This window comes from Lichenostomus cassidix, chromosome W (genome assembly GCF_008360975.1).
Source record: "Lichenostomus cassidix isolate B80296 chromosome W, HeHo_3.0, whole genome shotgun sequence".
NCBI lineage: Eukaryota > Metazoa > Chordata > Aves > Passeriformes > Meliphagidae > Lichenostomus > Lichenostomus cassidix.
In genome coordinates, this window is record NC_139510.1 from 12,046,914 (window position 1) to 12,069,021 (window position 22,108).

At 41.6% G+C, this 22,108-nt stretch overlaps 1 long non-coding RNA gene across 1 annotated transcript in view; it reads right to left on the minus strand.

The window, feature by feature from the left end:
- The window catches only part of LOC146425500 (uncharacterized), an 865,580-nt gene that overhangs the window by 466,552 nt on the left and 376,920 nt on the right, over positions 1 to 22,108 (minus strand). The window contains exon 2 of the long non-coding RNA XR_014846533.1: positions 8,926 to 9,829. This is a non-coding gene — a long non-coding RNA (uncharacterized LOC146425500). The remainder of the gene's footprint in view (positions 1 to 8,925; positions 9,830 to 22,108) is intronic.

Here is a 22,108-nt window from a genome sequence, read left to right on the forward strand (position 1 = left end):
TGTAAATGGACACCCCCAGAAAGCATCCTTCAAATCCAGTACTGAATAACACTGATGTGAAGACCGGATCTGATTCAGGATGGTATAGGGATCCCAAATTGTGGAATGCCTTGGTTTGGCAATTTCATTTATTATTCTTAAATCCTGCACCATTCTGTAGGTTCCATCTGGTTTCTTAACCAGCAGAACAGGAGTGTTATAGGGAGACATACATGGCTCCAAAAGACCTGCCTTTGGCAGGGACTCAATGACAGGTTGCAACCCTTTCCTTCCCTCCCTTGAAACCGAGTATTGCTTTTCAGACACCACTTGTCCTGGTTGCTTCAAAGTAATTTGGAGAGGCTCCATATCTAATTTTCCATATTTCCCTGGGGCTGCCCACACTTCTGGGTTTATTTCAGCATAACTCTTCTCAGACATTTTACAAAATGTTTCCACAGTGTTAGTCTCTGTATCATTTTTCACAATACTAATTTGCATTTCCACTTTAGTCATCAAATCCTTTCCCAGTAAATTGCAATCACAATTAGGAACAAACAGAAATTCATGCATTTCAAACCTATCCCGCACATCTACCAAGAGTGGTTGAATAAAATGCACCCGCTCATCCTTTCTGTGATAGATAAGGATTGATTCTCTAAATCGCAACAGGAAAACAGGGCCCCCACGGGCCAAAGACCTCCTGCTGGCATAAGCAGAACTTAAGCATCCGGTTTACACATGGCTTATACAAAACTTGCAAGGTTTAGGAGGAAGGGCAGGCTGCGAACGTGACTACGACCTTTCGGAAGACCCTCTAGCAACAGCAACAGACTACGCAGACACAGCCTTATCTCCAGCAAATGACACGTAACCGGGAAAAAGGGACTGCATAAAACCTCGGCACACACAAACCTCTGCGCGGTGTGTCTTAGGCAGAGCGAAGGAGCCTGCCTAGCCCGCCCAGCGCTGCTTTGACCTGTATCCGCTTGCTTGAATAAATTACAAAATTACTGAATTGGAATTGTCTCTGATTGACTTATTGAGACCCAATTTATGACAACATGGTGCCATGACTCGGATAGGGTCCCTCGCTGGAGACCCCTCACTGGGAGGCGCCCCGTTGTTTCAACGGCCCTGCAGGGGTACTTCTCCGACACCCTAACCGATGAACCTAAATTCGGATACTGGTCAAAGGAAAACCCCATAATCTTTGTGCACGAAGCTCCGGACGAAGACGCAGGAAGCGTGAGTATGTGTTCAGATTAAGAGAACACAGGGTATCCGTTCGGTTGGGGTGGTTATCCCAGAGTGTGGTGTGTGAGATGCCAAAGGCTTGGCGAAGTGAATGTGGACTCCCTTGTAGTGCGGTTCCCACATCCCGCGAGGGACTGGGCCACGACCGGGAGGACGCGAGTGTGTGTGTGACTGAAGACACTCTGGAAGATGGGTCAGAGGAAAAGCAAGCCCTCTGAATCCATGGGGGGGAGCCCCAGACAAAACTCCCGGATATCCCGCCTGATAGTCCCTTAGGGGTTTTGATTAAATATTGGGCAGATGACCCCCGTACAAGGGGTAAGAGTAAAAGTAAAATGATAAATTATTGCATGGTAGTTTGGGGAGGAAAACAGATACGGACCGACCCTTTGTACTGACCAGTATTTGGGTCGTTTGAGGATTTTATGTGTCAAGCTTTAAATTTGTATGTAAATTCCAAACAACCTTTTAATCAGGAAGAAAGTGATTATGCTGCCCTTTGGATTACCCCGATACGAGGGGCAGGACTTTTTGTGTTAAAACAAAAAGATCCTAATAAAAAGAATTCAGAGGAAATGCCCCCTCCATATGTACCTCCAGCACCAACTCCGGCGCCACCTCCGAATGCACCAACAGCCCCGTTATTACCTCAAGATGACACTAATCAGTCGTCTGAGGATGAGGACCCTGCTCAGCCTAGTAGACGCATCACACGCAGCAGGGCGCGTAATGGTCTATATCCACTCAGAGAGGTTGGCATGGGGATGGTAAACCAACCAGGGGGAGGTCAGGCACCTGGTATAGGGTACATAGCAGTTCCCTTAAATTCAGGGGACGTAAGAGAATTTACAAAGGAAATGGGTCACCTTCTAGAAAATCCATTGGGGGTTGCTGAGAGAGTAGATCAATTCCTAGGTACTAACATTTATACCTGGGATGAACTCCAGTCTATTTTGGGGATTCTCTTTACAGCAGAAGAAAGAAGGATGATTAGAACAGCCGGTATGAGAATTTGGGAAAATAACCATCCTCAGGGCCCGATTGGGGATGTGAAGTGGCCATTACAGCGGCCCAATTGGAATAATCAAGACCCAAACAATCGGGCACACATGCAGGACTTGCAGACGATCATAGTCCAAGGCATTAAAGAATCAGTCCCTAGGGGACAAAATATGACTAAGGCCTTTAATGAACAGCAAAACAAAATGACAAATTCGACAATTACTGGGACAATTTGGCTATTGTAGACAATGGATTGAGAATTACAGCCAAAAGGTCAAATTCCTATATGAAAAATTGGCCCATGACGGACTCCTTAAATGGTCTCCGGCAGATGAGGAAAGATTTCAGGCTCTGAAAAAAAAAAAAAAAGAATTGGTCAATGCACCTGTGTTAAGCTTGCCTGATATCCACAAGCCCTTCCATTTATTTGTGAATACCGAGGAGGGGACTGCATTTGGTATTTTGGCTCAGGACTGGGCCAGTAGTAAAAAGCCTGTGGCCTATTTATCTAAATTGTTAGACTCCCATTAGTAAGGGATGGCCTACTTGTCTCCAAGTAGTAGCTGCAGCATCACTAATGGTAGAGGAAGCCCTCAAAATAACCTTTGGAGGAGAACTGCGAGTTGTCTCCCCTCATGATATCCAGAGTATTTTATCCCAAAAGGCAGATAAATGGATCACAGACGCCAGATTGCTTAAATACGAAGGAATTCTGGTTGTGTCTCCTAAATTAACTTTAGAAACCACCTCGGTACAAAATCCGGCCCAATTTTTGTATGGGGTACCCGACGGCAATGTGCTATTACATGATTGCCTCCAAACCATAGAAGAACAAACAAAGATTAGGCCTGACCTAGAAGATGAAGAATTAGAAGACGGCATTAAATTATTTGTGGACGGGTCCTCATGGGTAGTAGAGGGTAAACGTAAGTCCGGCTATGCCATCATTGACGAACAAACCATGGAAGTACTCCAATCAGGTCCCTTAAACCCAAGTTGGTCAGCTCAGGCATGTGAACTTTATGCTGTATTACGAGCCTTACAAATAATTGGAAAAGACATAAGGACCATCTACACTGACTCCAAATATGCATTTGGAGTGGTACATACATTTGGAAAAATTTGGGAGGAAAGGGGCCTAATAACCTCCCAGGGTAAGGGACTAGTGCATGAGAGGCTCATTAAAGAAATCTTAAAGGCACTCCGACAACCAACTAAATTGGCTGTAGTACATGTTAAAGGGCACCAAAAAGGATTAAGTTTAACTACAAGAGGCAATAACCTAGCAGATGAGGAAGCAAAACGAGCTGCTTTGCTTTCTCTCCACGAGAAACACCCACGTGAGCTTTGTGCAACATGTAAAGATGATTTAGAGAAATTCCCCTGCTTTGCTTGCTGGAAAGATTTTGGGTGCGATGGTCTGGTTTGCACATGCGATAATCCCCATAAGGAATGGTGTTATGTACATGAAGAAGAGGGTCAAACCCAGAGACCTCAGTTGTTATGCTTTTCTACGCTAGAGGAGCAAAAGCTTAGACAAACAGGGGTGACACAGAATTCAGAAAAGAAGTGGGTCCTTGCAGATGGGAGGGAAGTACTACCAAAAGCTATGGCTCTGCGGGTTTTGCGGAGATTACATGAAAAGACTCATTGGGGAATACAAGCCTTAGTAGATCACTTTGCTAATAAATATATGTGCATAGGGATATATAATCTGGCCAAACAAGTAACCATGGGATGTGTAACCTGCCAGAAAGTAAATAAACAGCAACTAAGAGAACGATTGCCTGGGAGATGGGAATTGGCACATAGACCGTTCTCACATGTTCAAATAGACTTTACAGAATTACCTGCAGTAGGAAGACACAAATATCTACTAGTAATGGTAGACCACTTAACCCATTTTGTGGAAGCCGTTTAAACAACACGAGCTACTGCACAAACAGTTGCCAAGGTATTGTTAGAACAAATTATTCCACGATACGGTCTCATTGAAACTATGGACTCAGACCAAGGACCCCATTTCATGTCCAAGGTGGCAAAAGCTGTGGCAGACGCTCTAGGTATCAATTGGGAATATCACACCCCTTGGCATCCACAAAGTTCGGGAAAAGTAGAACGTATGAATGGGGAAATTAAGAAACAATTGACTAAATTAATGCTTGAAACAAAAATGAGTTGGGTTAAATGTTTACCGTTAGCTCTATTAAATATTAGGACACAACCCCGTACAGATATAGGACTTTCTCCCTATGAAATGCTATATGGAATGCCCTTTGATTTAGAAATTCCTGGAGATCATCCCGCTGTATCAGACACTCACTTACAAACTTACATTACACACCTGGCGGGGAGACGGGACAAGCTGAGACAAAAGGGGTTAGCTGTCCAAAGACCACCTCTCTGGATGCCAATACATGCATATCAGCCTGGAGATGAAGTTTTAATAAAATCCTGGAAAGAGGCATCTTTCACCCCTCAATGGGAAGGTCCCTATGTTGTGTTACTTACCACAGAATCCGCAGTCCGGACCACTGAAAAGGGTTGGACTCACGCCAGCCAAGTAAAGAAGTTCAACAGAGACCCCTTGTGGAAAGTCGTGGAACGCCCCGAGGAATTGAAGATAAGAGACTGTAATTTCTAGTGCATGAACCCTGTTACTGTACACCCGAAATACCCCATTAGAGTTTTCCCTAAGTATGATTTACCCTATGATTGCTATGCTTGGGACCATGTGGTCAAATGTAATACCCCTAATTGTAATTGCTATCCCTTTGTATGTTTTGTATGCAAAGTATGTAGAGAAAAGTGGTGGACCCATTGCACCAGGGGAAGGCCTCCTATGGGGGTCTGCCCAACCTGCTATAAGGCAGAACGTAAGCAAACGGAGCATTTATTACAATTGGCTGTTAAATTGGGGAGATTACGACAGGGGACCCCCGAATGGTGGGATATTTACCTCCATGGGATTCGCCCTGAATTTTATTGTTACCACTCCAATGAACCTAGGCCGATGGTGGCAGAAATCATTGGAGGAGAGTGTAGAAAAAAAAAATGTGGCTCACTTGCCCTGCCATGGTCCAGTGGTTAAACATAAAAACTGGGACAGTTATAAAAACAGATCATTTACCCCGGAGCCCCCCGAGGAATATCCTTGCTGCCGAGAAGATGGTGACCCCCGTGGCTCGCGGCAACCGAGTCGACGGGCGAGGCAGAGGGATCAAACCTGGGAGAGTAAAGACAGTCCGTGGGACTATGAAAAGATCTGGACTGAGCTGCCCCAAGTCTTGGAAGGACTTTAAAAGGGTTCAAGAGCCCAAGCAGCAAAGTGGGTATCAAATACAGGTAAGAAGTACATGTTCAGCCATGGGACCATCACTTACACGATGTATATATATGTGTAGCTTAATTTTGTTAAAATGTATCATGAGTAGCGCTAGCCATCATCCTCATGAACTGTTTAAATGGTCTCTGATCCGATGGGAAGATCAACACATCATACAAACACAAACTACTGTGGGAAACCCATCTTTTCAGATCCCAGTCGAGTCATTAGGACCATACTGGTATCCGAATCGTACTACAGATTACTATATGTGCCCAAGTTCAAATCCTGGTCTTGGATACTGTAATCAACCAACAGCTTATTATTGTGCACATTGGGAGTGTGTAACTGTAGCAGGAAGTTGGACTCCTAGGAACAGTGACAAACATATTTCCACAGGATGGTATCCTCAAGGGTGTACATCACCTACTAGGTACAATTATATTGACACTGGGAACTCAAATCCTAGCGGATCTGTGTGTCACGGAATTTATATAAATATCACTCAAGGGACAGATGTAGCATGGGTAGTAGGAAAAACTTGGGGAGTCAGGCTATATGTACCCGGGACCGACCTCGGGAGCCTAATATTTATAAAGAAAGAGCCCATTCCGAGTGACCCTGAACCGGTGGGGCCGAATGCAGTAATTGCAAAAGAAGTCCCCACCAACGAAGGTACCACAGTTTCCACAGAGAACAACACCCTCACGATAGTAACAAATATACCCCCACCCACTTCAGGAAGAACAGATGAGCTATGGAAACTGATGGAAGCTAGTTATAATGTACTTAATAATACACACCCCAATCTAACAGAACACTGCTGGTTATGTTACAACACCAGACCACCCTTCTATGAAGCACTAGGTACCACAGAGAAAGCCAGACGAATAAATGGCACAAACCCTGCACAATGTCTATGGAAAAAGGGCAGAGAACTAAGCACCGGCATAACCCTTGCACAGGTGTCAGGCCAAGGGAGATGTTTTGGGCAAGTATCTGAAAATAAGAAACATTTGTGTAATACAACAACGCAGGCTAAAAAGGCTGAAAGACCAGCAGATTGGCTGATTCCCTCTAAAAACACCTACTGGGTGTGTGCCAGTGTGGGAGTGACACTGTGTAGTCCACTCAAGCATTTCAACTAAACAGATTATTGTATTCAAGTTGTAATAATACCACGCATAAGCTACTACCCCGGTGATTACGTGTACGAACACCATTCCGTTACAGAACATCATATTATGAAGCGGGAGCCAATAACAGCCATTACCATAGCAACATTGCTGGCTTTAGGAGCTACTAGAGCCAGTACAGGTATAGCATCTCTTGTAAAACAAGACAAAGAATTTACCGCTCTGCGGGTAGTAGTTGATGAAGATCTGGCTAAAATCGAGGCCTCAATCATGGCACTTGAAACATCACTAAGATCTCTACCGGAAGTAGTTCTCCAAAATAGAAGGGGCTTAGAAATTTTACTGGCCCAAGAAGGGGGATTGTGTGTAGCATTAAATGAAGAATGCTGCGTTTATGCTGACCACACAGGGGTAGTGAGAGATGCTATGTCTGAACTCCGTAAAGGATTAGAAAAACGCTAAAGAGAAAGAGAAAACACCCGGAATTGGTATGAAAGCTGGTTCAATACATGCCCGTGGCTTACAACCATGTTATCTACCCTAGCGGGACCTCTGGTTGTACTAATATTGACATTTACATTTGGACCATGTATATTCAATCGACTTTTAAGTATAGTTAAGGGAAGATTGGAAGCAGCACACCTAATGCTAGTTAAGGCTAAACTAGAGATAATACCCGATCAGCAAGAATATGGTATGGCCGAAGGACTGATCCTTAGCACAGAGGCCTTAAAGCGATTTAGCGAACAAAATGGTATTAAAGAAAGGCACTTGTGATAGATAAGGATTGATTCTCTAAATCGCAACAGGAAAACAGGGCCCCCACGGGCCAAAGACCTCCTGCTGGCATAAGCAGAACTTAAGCATCCTGTTTACACAAGGCTTATACAAAACTTGCAAGGTTTAGGAGGAAGGGCAGGCTACGAACATGACTATGACCTTTCAGAAGGCAGCGGCGGACCCTCTAGCAACAGCAACAGACTACGTAGACACAGCCTTATCTCCAGCAAATGACACGTAACCCAGAAAAAAGGACTGCATAAAACCTCGGCACACACAAACCTCTGCGCGGTGTGTCTTAGGCAGAGTGAAGGAGCCTGCCTAGCCCGCCCAGCGCTGCTTTGACCTGTATCCGCTTGCTTGAATAAATTACAAATTACTGAATTGGAATTGTCTCTGATTGACTTATTGAGACCCAATTTATGACACACTCAGAGTTAAACCCCCAAACTCTATACTATTATGACTGTATACAATAGGCGGGTGCATTTCATCTGTTTATTTTTCCAAAGCTGTATAAAAATCCTGTGCTCTGTAATTTCCTCTGTCATCCAAACATTTCTTTCTTCCATATTCCTATATTCCCCTGTAAAAATTCCTTAAATGTTGTTTTTTTCTTCTTTACCTGAAGTTAAATCTAAGGACTGACTGCTCACTTTGGCATCTCTTTAATTTTCTAGTGAAAATTTATCTCTCACCAGAGGACAGTGATGCATAAAACCTCTGTCAGAGTAATTCAAAATTACCAAAATCTTCATTTCTAATGGGACTACAGAAATATGCTTCCTCCATGAATTATTGCAAGCCCATCTTCTATAATGGGGTAAAGACTACTGGATAAGCAGTATAAGGAGAAACAAGAGGAGGTGACAGGTTTTTTAAAAGAACAACCCTTCATGAAAGATTTAGAACTGAAATGCTAATTCTTCTCTCCTACTGAAGAAGCAACTTTCAATTAGTTCAATTAAAAGGATGGTGATGATGCATTTATATACATATAAAATGTGCACAAAATTTAAATCCTGTGAATTAATGTGAGCAGTCTGGGATTTTTCTTCTGCCGATCAAGTACTGTAATAGCGTGGAAAATCAATTTAATTTTTCATATGACAAAAAAGAAGGTTAATTCAATTGAGATTGCCATCTCATCTTTAACAATGGATTTTCAATCAGTGTTCCTAAAATTATTTTGCAAGGAAGCAATATCCAGTAATAACTTGAATTTAGATCACCACACAATCCAGCTATTTAAACTGTACTTTCAGCACACTTAGTTTTCACGTTTTGTATTTTTCCCTCATTTAAATCCCTAGCATGAATCTATACAATGATGTTAGAAAAGGTTCCTTTTTTTATTACTTTAAATTCAAATACAAAAACAAACATTTGTATCAGTTTTGCCTTTTTTTTTATATGCACTGTTTCGTTATGTCATGGGTTTTAGACAGGACATTGCCAGGAGGACGCACAGAAAAAGAAAAAGGGCAACCAGGCTCCAAGCTTAAAGTTGCAAAAGAGTGTTTTAATTACCTAACAGAGTTGGAGGATAAATGCAGGCAAAAATAAACTTTTCATACAGTTTTTGTTCACTCCCCCCTCCCTCTTACGAACCTATAGTATTCACCCCCTTTCCTCCTTTACAATCAACAAGCTGGGTGGGGGGCAGGGTGTGGGGTCTCTTCTCAGTCCACAGAGCAGATTCTCAAATTTACTCATCACCACAATTCTTCTACTACAAATACTCTTTATCTCTACTTGTTTCTCTCTCTCTCCAGACAGTTTTTTTCTGCTCTCACCCCCACCCTCTTAAGAAGCAGTCTCTGCACTCACCCCCCCCCTTCCCTCTTTCCAAACCAGCAGCGCAGACAGGGGGCAGGTTGAGGGGTTCTCTGGTCAGTCCAATCAGGAAAAGAGGTTCTCTACTTAGTCAGGGGTCCTTCCCACGAGAGACAGTCCTCTGGGAACTTCTTTGGCGTGGGTCCAATCTCACGAGCAACATCCTGCCCGAATCCTGCTGCAACGTGAGTCTTTTTGTCCATAAGATGTTGTGCAGACTCTCCCGAGCCAAGGCCAGGCTGCTTCCATGCCAGGAGCAAGGCCTTTCTCTCCCAGTCAAGGCCTTTTGCAGTTTTAACTCTTAGATGAGACTCCTACTAGTTCACAGTCTTTTCCAGGCATCCACCTGCTCCTCTGGAGTGGGCTGTGGGTGAATTTCTGCATCCTTATGGACTCCATGGGCTGCAGGAGAAACTTCTTGCTCCCCTCATAGCTTTCACCACGGCTAGCAGAAAGTTTTCAGCTCCGGTGCCGGGAGCACTGGAGCACCCCTTCCCCCCCCTTCTTCACTGACCTTCGCATCTCCATGCTGTTCTCCCTCACATATTTTCACCTCCACCTCCTCCTCCTCCAACTACAAAGAAGTGAAAGAAGTGCGTACCTGCTTAGTTTTGATTTCTTCTTAAATATGTTTTTACAGAGGCATAACCAGCACCTCCAATTGGCCCAAACTTGGCCAGTAGCATGTCCATCACCTTCAGAGCCATCAGAGATTGGCTCTGCTGGACTTGATATAAAAACTTCCAGAACTTACACTCAGGACACACAGGAGCCATCTTTGTGCCACTCCCCACCCCTCAGACACCTCCCCAGGCCTACCACAACAGCTTCTGAGGGGTCCCAATTTCTCCTAGATGTTAAAAAATACTTTACTGATGTTTTGGGCCAATCAAAACCACCACACCTTATCACAGTATTTTTTAATCTATCAGTTCGTTTACCTTCACAAACACATCTCTGGGTATACATGACCAGAGAGAAGTATCATGTATATTTAAAATTATTATTACAATATTAGAAAAAGTGCCCATTTTTGAACCCAAACAATATGTAAAACCCTTCACCAAAGCATGAACATAAGCTTCAAAACAGAATAGATGTACAAGTTCTGTCAGTAGCAAACCCCCACTCTATTCTCTATCCCCTGTATGCAGAAAACAGTTGAGTAACCTTTATGGAAAACACTCTAAAAACTTTCAGGTGTAGGCTGACATCTACTGTGGAAAAATTTGACCTGAAGAATTAAAGTTTGACATAAGCAACTGAAAGAAGGTTTTAGGAAGAGTGTTAGGAAATTTTAATTTTAGAAATCCCTCCCAACTCTGACAATAAGACATTAATGCACATTGAATCAAATGTTGCCTTAAATTAATAGTTACACCAAACTTACATCAGTGTAACTAAAAGAATAACGGACCCTCCAAATATGATAAAGCACTCTGGGATCTTTTTAGGCATTTAAAGCCTAAAATATTTTAATCAATAATTTATTATATATTTGGACAGAGCCCAGAAAAGTAGGGCCTAATTTTGTTGCGGTCTTTAGGTGTGACTGCAATATAAATGTTATAATAAAAATAATAGCAATAAATAGAATTGCAACACATTATTTTCTCCTTAGTATTTGGAAGAGAGAAATACATATTTGGAAAGAACTCACATTTTCTCATTTTTTTGTTATCAGGAACTATTAATTTACATAAACCTTTGAAGCTACAGTTTATAGATAACAATTCTGATGTTTAAAGGCATGAAGAGTTTACCTTTGTAAAACAATACCAATTCTCACTCAAATCTAGTAATGAAACAAGATACTGATGACTGGAAAAGATGTTTCATTGAGAGCAAACTGATTAAAGCCTCCGGCAAATGAAGGCAGAAATAGCATCTTAAAACATCTCGACTTGTTCACAGTAGTCTCATGGTAAAAAAAAATATAAATTAAGGTAAATTGCTCCTTTTCATTGACAAGGAGAGGTGGTTCCAAAATAGACCTAGACTGGTGATTTAAGCGTTGGGCTCCCACCATTTTCTATTACTCTAATAAAAAGTTGACATTTTTGGTAGAATATGATGGTGTCTCTATTTTTATTGGCTAGGAATTCTATTTTTTTAAGTGATTCCTTCAATGAATTTATTTAATATGGTTTACCAATATTTCCAACCTCACCATGGAAAAGCCATCAGAATGGCATTAGGTCATGGGTCCTGAATGAAGCTGTCAGCAAGGATTAATAAACTGTGATATCTGCCCAAAAGCTTTCATTTTTTTTATTTAAACAACATATTGCAAGTCAAAATGCAGTGTAATATTTTGTGAAACTAGCCCAGCTAGTCTGTCAGAACAGACAACAGATGACAGTCATCATTGTTAGGAAAAAACTCCATTCTGGAGCCGTGAATCTTAAGGACAGAGGCAGCAACTCTTGAAGCAATACTGGAAAATGTTTAATAAGTTATCTTCCCTTTATAGAAACCACCATAAAATGTATTATCTTGAAAAAAGATACATGGAATTCACTTTTTTTCCCCAGTCCATAGCTTGTAAACTAATAATTAAAATATTATTCTCTCTTCTTTAAGATCTGTATAGATTTCATCTTGTTATGGAGAAACATTCTTTTACTATTTTTAATCTAAAACTTGTCATCAGAACTTTGCCGTAAACTACTGATATATACAGTCAACATTTTAAAATCCAAATTCAAATGTTCAGACAGATACAGTAACACTAGGATTATCTATTGCAACACTGACTTTCTGTATTTTTTGTTAGGTAGGAAAGTTTATGAAACTGCATAGCATAATCCTTCAGGGCTAAAGAGTAATGCAAGTATAACTGAATATTAAAGGGATAATTCAAATTCAACATAGCACGGTCACTGGGAAATAGGGGCTTTTAGAAAACCCATTTATTAAGGCAACTTTTTTTCTATATGCTTGTATGTTTCAGCTTATATATGAAGGAATAAAGATTTTTTTTTATATTCAGTATAAAATAACAGAGATCAGGCTCTAGATCTATGTTACACATTTCAAAGCCCATAATAGACCTAGAGTTTAACAGTCTTTTATGGAAGAGTGCTATAAAATTAAATAAAGATAAAACTAATAGAGTTTTTACAGAAATTACTCAAAAAATATACAGAATATGTAACAGGAGGGTCGTTTTGTTCCAGGCTACAGAATTTTATAGCAAGTGTAAATCTTTTACTAAATTACATATATAAAATAATTGTTAAATAAATTCTGTAGGACACTTCATTAGAATGCAAATATATTCTGAACTAATATTTCTATTTTTCAACTCTTATAGTTGCTCATAAGGACTTAAATTTTCTAGTTCTTTCTTCCTGCAGTCTTCAAACAATAAATTATTTGTGCTCACCCCTTTTCAATGCACCCTGTTTGGCAAAGAGTACCTTTAGTAGCTGGAATGCTGTTGGTAACACAGCAGTTACTTTTGCTGAGGCACCAGAGCTCTCTACACACTTCCTAGGAAAGAAGGCAGAAGTAAGTTGATAAGAAAAATGGCCTAAAATTGCTTTCATTCCTCATACACACACATATACACAAATTTGTTTTGAACAGAGACTGTAAGAATTGTGCTGGAGAGTTAAATTTATAGATGTTTGTGAAACACTCTGGAGCAATTTTAAAGGCACCACATTTTACCTAAGAATATTCTGCCAAAAAAATCTGCAAGCATCAAAATGTAGACTACAGGAATATGTTTTTGTTCTAGGTTGCAATATAGATGTAGTTAAGTATTCTATTACCACCAGCTGTGGGCCGTTAGCTGCTATCAGCTGCTAATGACCCACTCCGGATGACAGGCAATGGGCCATCCATTAGCTATTATCAGCTGCTAACGACCCACCCCGCATGACAGGCAATGGGCCATCAGGGACCCACCGTGTGACCCATGGACTTATCTCATCCCATTGTGGGATGCTCTGCCCAGGAGGGAGGAGCCAGGTGTTCCCACCTGGATATAACCTGGCCTTGGAACTGCCTGAGCTAGCCCTGTCTACTGGGTTCCCAGAGGACAAGAGCTACCACTGGACCTTCAGCTGGAGACCAGACCTTCACAGGATCACCGCTTGAACTGAACTACTTCAGTTGGACTGCTACTACCACCCTAACAGGGTGTCAGTTTGTATCTGACTTTGTCAGTGCTTTTCCTTGTATTATTTCACTTATTTTTAATTTCAATCTTGACTTGTGATCTCCCACTGGTTTGTTTTCAAACCAACACAGTTTTTCACACCCGTCATGCAAGTAATGTTTTATAGGGTTTGTTTTCTTGCAAAAGTAGTCTTCAGATGTGCTGTACTATCTCCATTACTGTTGGTCTCTGCCTGAATATTTCATTATACTATTAGTTTTGAAATATAAACCAGCAACGCTTTTTTTTTGTTTCTTTTATTTTAAACCAAAAAGTTTCTGAGCTCAGACTACTTGCGCTCATCTTCTGTAACACATGCTAAAACAGTGCACATGTATTCAGCACTAATTGAGCTACATACTAATATATTCCCTTTAGGCTTTTTATATTTGTGGCTGATATTTTATAAATTATTTACCCTACACTATTTCCCTACATTGTCAATCTTAAACAAACACAGGTTGATTGTTTTTTCAAATAATCTTTTTTCTTACAATGCTTTCTCATTTGGTTTTGCATATTTACTCAATTTAAATTCAGCCAGTTTTGTTGACATTAGAGCTTCATTGTTAAAACTAAGGGTTGTAATTCATAATGTGAGCATGATTCAGAGTTCGCTGAGTGATTTGAAAATCTTCAAAGTCGCTTCAGTTGCCTCTGGATTGGGCTATTGTGTTGGTTTTGTTTGGCCTGGTTTTTGGTAGCGGGGGGGCCACAAAGATGGCTCCTGTGAGAAGCTTCTGGAAGCTTTCACCATGTCCAGCAGAGCCAATCTCTGATGGCTCTGAAGATGATGTACATGCCCCTGGCCAAGCCTGGGCCAATTAGAGAGGTTGGTAATGCCTCTGTGATGACATATTTAATAAGAAATCAAAACAAAGTGTACATGCAGTTTTGTTTTTTTCTAGCCAGAGAAGGAGGAGGAGGTGAGAACATGTGAGGGAACAACATGGAGGCACCAAGGTTAGTGGAGAAAGTGGGGGAGGAGATGCTCCAGGCGCCAGAGCCGAATTTCTTCTGCAGGCCATAGTGAAGACCATAATGAAACAAGCTGTCCCCCTGCAGCCCATGGGGGTCCACAGGGGATGCAAAAATCCACTTGCAGCCTGTGGGAGAGGTGCCCACGTTAGAGAGGGTGGATGCCTGGAGGAGGCTGTGATCCAGTGGGAGTCCCAGTAGAGAGAGAGGGCCTTTGTTTCCAAGCTGGAACAGCCTGCCCTTGGAGGACTGCACCCTGTGGATGAGTGACCCATGACGCAGCAGTTTTGGGAGGACTGTTTGCCCATGGGACAAGCTCACATTGCAGCAAGTTTGGGTGGACTGCTGCTCATGAGATGGACCCACACTAAAAAGGTTCACGAACAGCTGTCTCCCATGGGAGGGACCCCGCAGCAACGCAGGGGAAGGACTCCTCTCCCTAAGCAGCGGAAGAAGATTCTGGTGATGGACTAACCAAAACCCCCACACCTTGTCCTCCTGCGCTATTGGTGGGAAAGAGGGAGGGGTTGGGGGTAGGAATGGTGTCTTAAGGACTTATTATACTTCTCATTATCCTCCTTCTGTCTCTGTTAGTAATAAATTCACTTTGCAACTCTAAGTTGAGACTGTTTTGCCCTTGAAGTAATTTCTCCTGGTTCTTCATCTCAACTCATGAACCCTTTTATTATATTTTTTCCCTCTCCTCTGCCCAGCTGTGGTAGGGGAGAGCAGAGTAAACTGTCGTAAGTGCCTAGCATTTAGCCAGGATTAAACCACAACAGCTATGTATGTAGAATGGAATCAGAAGTCTTTTGCTTTTATCGTAACTGATTTACGTGATCATGTGTATTACTTCATGATATGCGTAAGAGCTCATAAACTGCCTATAGATATTTTCTGGTTTTAAGTATTTTTGAAAATTGGAATGATACTCAGATTTTTAATGATCTTTTGATAGCTATTACCAGTTCATTTTATTTAACAGCTGCTTGAAAACATTTCCTACAAATAATTCTTATACAGATTCCTAGAGCTGAACCTTAGTATAAAGAGCAAGAAGGAAAAGACAGTGTGAGTAAAAAAGTTATTAGTTTCCCCCCCTCCATCTGGAACCTAGACTGCCTTTCCTATAAATCTCAAGAGAAACAACTGTAAAGTTTTACCCAAAGATTCACGTTTCTTTCATTGTACTCCAAATAAAAATAGATTTATTTATACATTATTCACTAGCAGCTGCAGTAACAGTTTTTCTTGAATAAGGCAAAATTTTTTCCAAGTTTAAATCAGCTGGTGCCATTCTTGCAGGACTCATATATGCAGTCTATTTAGCTTCAGAGTTGCTAGAAGCAAGATATCGTTTTTAATATCCATTTAAAAAAACATATTAGAATGGTCTGAATTGATGAGGAATAAGTACTGATGATTTCTCAAGTTTCCATCCCTTTTTTGACAATTAGGTCTAAACTACTTCATTATATTGTTCTGCACCAACTGCTATTTGGTGAGTGGCTCTATGAAAACTTGAGTGAACCATGGAATAAATTGTCATTCTTGAGCATCTTTTTAGGAAAATATTGCCACTTGTAAAAGCATACCTGCAGCCAATGTAGACTATCTTACTTTTTAAATGTGAATTTTTCATTGAAGAAATGCAAACAGTATAAATATTTACTTAAATCTCTGAATAAACCACTTGCTTTTGCCACTGAGTTGATAACATTTTTGGATTAAGATACACTTTAACAAATAAACATATGGTTTAAAATACCAAATAGTACAGGGAAAGCACAGAAGATATATCACAAAGATTCTTGAAAAATCTTCTTACCGGATTACAAATTTCAAAGCCATTAAGTTGTCAACATTCAACACTAAATCAAATTCACATCAAAATCAACCATGAATCCAAACTTCGATCTGGTATTGATTTTAAACCTAAAATTGGTTCCTTTCAGACACAGTATGAGGTGCTCCTATCATAATCTTGTGTGGATATTGAAGGGCTGCAAGCAGAAGCTTTCCCTGGGAGCCTCTCCTTTCCCATGCAAACTATGAAACAATGAAATGATTTTGTAAATAATAACTGAATACCTGCTCTTTTCCCTGATCTGTTTTGGGTTTAAGGCAGAGAGTGTTTGGAATTGGGTGTTGTAGGACTTCAGCCAATCACCCCGGGGGGTGGGTGACCACTGATCAAACACCCATGGTGTTTTAGCACATATAAGCAGAGGTGTAACAATAAACTCACTCTCGGTGCTTTGCTGGATGTGTGTTCGTGTGTGTGCCTGCTGCTTCATTCTGGGTAAAACAGCGACAATCTTGCCTTCTATACTATTTCATCTAATTTACTTGCTAATTTTGCTGAGCAAAATTAATCTATTTGCTTATGTTTCATGCCTCAGTCTTCTCTGGCAATCTCTTTTCCCACACCTCTCGATGGGGACTGGAGGAGCAAAGTCCTTCCCACTGTGAGTGAAGATCAAGTTCCTGACCACCCGAGGAACCTGAACATACATAAGTCTATGGGACCTGATGAGATGCATCCCAGTGATGCTGAATTGAGTTTTGCCTTTTTCTTTTATGTATTTTCTATATTCTTTACACATATATTTGTAGCCCTGTAGCCTATCATAATATTCGTTGCTAACATTTTGCCTACTCTATTAGACAGAAAGACAAAATAAATTCCCCAGCAGCTCCAAGCTGGGGGTCTAAGGTTAGATTCTCGGGGAAGCCAAGGTTGAAACTAGCTCTCCGAGACACATTTCCATAAACAAAGTTTAGTTCCTATCTAGAGGAGGGGAAATTAAAAAAGAGTTGAACTGGGGGACAATTGCCTCACCCCTTATGTCTCTAATTGAGGATTTTTGTCAGATATGCTAATTTGCTAAACATATAAAAATTGTATACATGTTATGCTATGTGTGCATCTTTGCCATTTTCCATCTGGTGAATTGTGCATCTAAGGATCCTTATAAAGGTAACCCCTTTTTTATTACCCTAACTGTGTCTGGCTCATGATTTTAGGACCAGCAAAAAGGCATCACCAGAGTCCTGAGGGAATTGACCAATGTAGTTGCCAAGCCACCCTCCATGATATTTGAAAAGTCCTGGCAGTCAGGTGAAGTCCCAGGTGATTGGAAAAACGGAACTATTGCACCCATCTTTAAAAATGGGTACAAAGGAGGACCTTGGGAACTACTGACCTGTCAGCCTCACTTCTGTGCCTAGGAAGATCATGGAAAAGGTCCTCCTAGAAGCTGTGCTAAGGCACATGGAGGACAGGGAGGTGATTCAAGACAACCAGCATGGCTTCACCAAGGGCAAATCCTGCCTCACTGACCTAGTGGCCTTCTATGATGGAGTGATGTTGGAAAATGCAGTTTTCCAGCAAAACTTATGCTAACTAAACAGGCTTGAACAAAGCCTCAGCATAGTCAGGCCTCAGTAAAAATCCTAACAAGCTGTTATGAGAAACTAACACCTGGGAACCACAGCTGTGTTTCTGAGCTGTGGGAAGAATGTCATGAGAAAGAATAGGGAGTCAGAAGTGTTATGAGAAAGAATAAGGGAGTCAACAGGAGGATCCCTGAATGTGTGAGAACAAACTGCAGATACGTGTGTAACTATAATTAGTAACATCTGTAACAGTATATAAGTTTCTCGTTTGGTGAAATAAAATGGAGCTTGCTTATATCATACATTGAGACTGCCGTGAGTTCCCTCTCGTCGTTACGTTAAATGGTGAGCCCGACGTGATACGGAGTTAGCAGGATTTAGAACCGACGACCACGGACACTGGCAGCAGAGTTTTACGACCCTGCCCAGAGAGCGACGAGACTGGAGAGGCCCCGGGGGCAGCGCCGGGGGGCTATGAGAGCCTGGGCCGAAAAAGACCCACTTCCGGATGGGCTAATAAACCTCGGAAAAGCTGCACTGATCGTAGCGACCGCGTTATAAGCAGAGACGCCCCAACGGAGCGCTCGGACGGCGGCGACTGCGTAACTTTAAACCCAGCTGGTACGGAATGGAGACGGAGGTAGCCCAATTTTTATTGTTATGCTTTTTAGAAAAGCACGGACTTAGCAAAGGCAGCCTGTCGCATTTAGCTGGCCTGATGGTAGTGGGACAAGCTTATGGATTTTTTACAAATCCTATTACAGTATTCAATGTAGGAGAGTGGTTGAATTATGGAGCTACTTTACTTTTGGAGTGTGATAAAATTGCAAGAAAGCTTGGTAAGCCATGGAGTAAGGTCGTAGCCTGCTTGCAGGAGCATGCCATGGAACGGAACCTTGCGTGGCTGGCGGCACACGAGATAACAGCCACAAAGAGCAGAGAGAAACCTGTGAGTTACTGTGCTGCTTTTGATATGCGGGGCACTTTGGCGGCCGCGGCACAGCCGGGGAAGCCCCCCCCGCCAGGGGGGAGGGGGAATCGTAGCCCTCTATCGCTCCCAGCACTAGCAAGGGGAGGGTGCTCCATGCCACTGCCAGCAGCCGAGAATGCAGGGTTGCTCGATTGGATGAGGGACCTGTTCCTGTCTCAATGTATCGTGGAGCTTGGCGACTTTACGGCGAGAAACGTCTTGGCTGCTTTGTTTGAGTCACTGTTGAATTTTTGCCAGAACAACTGAATACGATGTTGGAGAGAGCTCAAATGTTGCGGGTGGGGAGCCGGAGTAGCCAGAAATCATTCCGGTGTTATCGATGTGGCAGTGAAAAACAGATACGAAAGAACTGTAATGAAAAAGTTTGGTGTTCCCGCTGCAATAGAGATACTCACAGCACAGAAGTTTGTAGAAACAGAAAAAACAAACAGAAAGCGACCAGTGGCCGCACGGCAGCGGTGGCCCCTACCCTTCACTGCGCGCCGCCTGCATGGCACACAGACAGACCTGTGGCGGAAGTTGCTCCAACCGTGGTTTCCGATCAACTGGTAAAGAAAGCGGAAGTCCCAGAGGGTGCCCCGGTAGGCGGAGCCGCGAGCCATCCACGCCTCCTTCACTGACCCAACGGTGATGCCTATGGTGAGACTCTAAACTCTACTCCTCCCCAAGGATGAGGAAATGATTGACAGCTTCAGCAGCGAACCAGAACTAACCAACAGCGTTGCCAGCAAAAACAGCAGTCTGATACAGAATTGAGTTGTTTTTCCTCATAGTCATGGAGAACTTTTAAGAGTTTCAAAGATGCGAATCTTCAGTACTCTGAACTAGAGGTCCTTCATCTCCCGCTCGGGAATCACGTCCATGTCGTTCCCCATGGCGGCAGTGGTCCCGCCGCGCTCTCCAGCTACAGATACAAATCTTTGAACACGTTCTCCAGCTGTTCTCTCCAAAACCTCTAATTATTCGCTTTGCCGGGTGAAACACCCATTGCCACGTGTTGACCAGCAGCACAGCCTTGCTATAGCTGATCCGGTGCAGTTTCATGACTTTTCAGCTTTTCCAGAGTTTCAGGGAAATGTCTCTGAGCTTGGCTTTTTCTGTAAGCACTTGTCTTGGCAAGCCTTCACCACCTGCTGCAGCTCAGCAACTGAAACTCCCTGAAAATGTCCAAGCAGATGGAGCAGATCGACTCTTCCTTCAGCCTGGCTGCACTGACACCGAGACCAAAACCTATTTCCAGCGTTTTACTAATAAAGAAGCATTGTAACAAGATATTATCCTGATAAAAAATAACACCTTGATTACTAAAGCCTTGAACGAAAGCTGAATTTTGCTAAAGCATTACTAAAGATAGTGTTTGTATGTATGTGTGAATATTGTAAGCCTACTGAGAGTGTTGTTTGCTTTTCGAATGCTTTAATGTGTAGATGAAACCTGTGACTGCTGAGAGTGTGATTTTGATCTCTTGAGAGTTTTAATGTGTGAATGAAAACATGTGAGTGAAGTTATACTGAACAGTCTAAACTACCTGTTAAGTATCTTTAGTTAAATATAGATTCTGTTAAAGTTAAGTAATAGTGAATTTAAATTCTATTAAGTTGTAAATTCTGTTAAAGTTAAAATTCTGTTAAGTAATATTAAGTGATGTTAATTTTAAATTCTGTTAAGTTTTAAATTTTGTTAGAGTTAAGTTGTTAAAGTGATATCAATTTTAAATTCCATTATAGTTAAGTCCTATTTGTTAGTTTAAAATCAGATTTATTAAGTTTTATTCATTTTCAGTGATATTGATTTTAAGCTTTAAATTTGTTAGTTTATATTATTGTTCACAAAAGCTTTGCAGTTTCATTTTTCTCAGTTAAAGTCAAATAATAATATCTACTGTTTTCAAATATTCATCTTACCTTATATAGTTATCTACAAAAATAGTAACATGTTAAGACACTCTCCTTATTGATATTAATCAAAGCTTGTTTATAAGATGTTCTAAGAAAACCCTTCCACTTAGCACCTAAGCTCTGGCCAAGCTTTGGTTCTAATTGGTTGGGAAACATGCCATGAGTCCCAAGTGTTCTGCATCAAAATGTGATCAAATAATTTTGACTTGCCAAATTGAGTTTATAAAAGCTAAACCTTCTTCCAAGTAAACTTGGAGTCCTTGTCCGGAAAAGGTTCTCCAAGCTTTACCTGTGAAGTGAATGTTTTCAGCAATGACAGTTCCTAGACCATGGCAACATATCTAAATAACTAGTGAAATTTCCTTAGGTAAATTTATAACAATTCTAATAATAAGAATTACTTATAGCAAAGCAAATTAATCTGATAACAGACAACGTCTGTTCTCACAAGCGAAACGGGGGAACTGTTGGAAAACGCAGTTTTCCAGCAAAACTTATGCTAACTAAACAGGCCTGAACAAAGCCTCAGCATAGTCAGGCCTCAGTAAAAATCCTAACAAGCTGTTATGAGAAACTAACACCTGGGAACCACAACTGTGTTTCTGAGCTGTGGGAAGAATGTCATGAGAAAGAATAGGGAGTCAGAAGTGTTATGAGAAAGAATAAGGGAGTCAACAGGAGGATCCCTGAATGTGTGAGAACAAACTGCAGATATGTGTGTAACTATAATTAGTAACATCTGTAACAGTATATAAGTTTCTCGTTTGGTGAAATAAAATGGAGCTTACTCTATATCTCATATTGAGACTGCCGTGAGTTCCCTCTCGTCGCTACGTCAGAGTGACTCTATCAGTGGACAAGGGAAGGGCTACAGATGTCATTCATCTGGACTTCTGTAAAGCCTTTTACAACCCCCCCAACATCCTTCTCTCTAAATTGGAGAGATAGGTATTTGAAGGGTGGACTGTTAGGTGGATGAGGAATTGGTTGGACAGTCTGTGGCAGGACCTTTCACCTCTGATACAACAAAAACTTACCTCCCCGTCACATATGGCTAAAGTCAGGCCAGAATGGTTTGTCATGTGATGAATTGTCCTGGTGTCTTGGAGTGATGTTATGATAATCCTTTATCCCCTATCGTTGGCTTATATGCTCAAGAAAAAAAAACGTGGTCCTGTCGCTTTAACTACATTCAGCCGCAGAGAGAAACGCTGGTTGTTTTGAAAACTTTTTCCCCAAGCCTCGCTTCAGGGGAGGATTCTTGGCTCGGCAGAGACTGCGGGCTGGATGGCGGTTGGAGTGAGCTCTTTTCCGGTTCTTTTTTTTTTTCTTCTTTTCTTATTTTTTTTTTCTTTGTTT